The 1317-nt window shown below is 41.8% G+C and overlaps 1 pseudogene; it reads right to left on the bottom strand.

Moving 5' to 3' along the window:
* Positions 1 to 579: 579 nt before the first annotated feature.
* On the bottom strand, positions 580 to 1087 carry LOC138795352 (large ribosomal subunit protein uL5-like; annotated as a pseudogene).
* Between the last annotated feature and the right edge of the window lie 230 nt (positions 1088 to 1317).

The raw sequence follows: 1317 nt of genomic DNA, 5'->3' as shown, positions 1-1317 counted from the left end.
CAGACCGCGATGTTTGACTATTCAATCGGATATAGAAACCCATTAAAGTCAATGGGAGAAAAATGCTTGTTTCTTGGTGAAATCAAAATAATTGAATTTATTTCCAAGTCCAGAATGACACCTCAATAATTGATGCAAACACCTCTGGAATACAACTGGGAGAGTAGGGAAAGCATGCCTGGCTGCATCCAACACACCCAAGTCCCAGTATTATGCCACTATCACAACCTGTCTACAATACACTCCAAACACGATAAAACATCTATGAAAAGTTGGGAAAAAAAAGGAACCCTTCTTCCCTCTACATTAGCATGGACAGAAAGCCAAATTAAAAGCAAAAGAAACATTTTCTTGCACCCCTTGAGACCCTGGTAGTGACCCTCACAAAAATCCTTGGAGGTAGTGACGAAGTAATAACAATACAGTCTTCGTAAGAGGCCCTGGAATCTGAATGATCACATTTTTAATCCTAAATATAAAGAGTATCTAAGAGAGGGCAAGTGCATTAGCCCTGGCAAACCAGGGTCAGTTCAATGAAGCACTGAACCACCAAGTTAAAAAAGGAGCCCAGGCATTTCATTAAAGTTTGAATCGGCTGATGATTCCATCATACTTTCGTTGGAGCCAGTGCATGGCATCTTTTCTGAAATTTTGTGCTTCGCAGTAATAGCGGCAGCTTTGCACGTCTTGTCACAAATATTAAATTGAGGTCGCCTAAGAACTCCATAGAAATACAATCCATATATTCCTATGCTGGGGTCAGATTGAATTCCCAGATGGATGTGCCCCTGGATACCAAAGGTAAAGTTTCCTGTGTCAGACAAGTTGTTCTTCATCAGTTCCTATTCTCTGACCTTAAGACCTTTCTCAAGAATTTCTTTTGCATTATCTCCCCGAACTGTACAGTGAACTGCGATGTCTGCGATGCCAAGAGACCTGACGGTGTAGCTAGCTTTTAAAAATACAGGGGTCTGCCGGTGAGCCGTTCCAGCACTTTGGTGGTTTGGGTCAGTCTGTCACTACTTTCAATATAGATATTTATGCTCAGCTCCAGCATTGGATTTTCCCTCTCAGATTTCTCCACCATGCTGTGAGATTTGAAAACAATTAAAAGCTAGCAGCAGAGGGTAATGTTATGGCGGATGAGGAGTAGAAGGGAAAACCTGACAGAATCAGAACCACATATTGCATGATGCTAAACGTAACAGAGCCTTTTCTTCCCAACCCGGCGCAGAGCGCCACAAACTGTCCTGGGTCAATTTTTAATTGCAGAAGATATTTTGACAGCCCTGGTTTACACGTTACAAGTAAAAACTT

Source organism: Dendropsophus ebraccatus, chromosome 6, assembly GCF_027789765.1.
Source record: "Dendropsophus ebraccatus isolate aDenEbr1 chromosome 6, aDenEbr1.pat, whole genome shotgun sequence".
Lineage (NCBI taxonomy): Eukaryota > Metazoa > Chordata > Amphibia > Anura > Hylidae > Dendropsophus > Dendropsophus ebraccatus.
The sequence above is the reverse complement of the archived record's forward strand: the minus strand, read 5'-3'. Positions and strand labels throughout refer to the sequence as shown.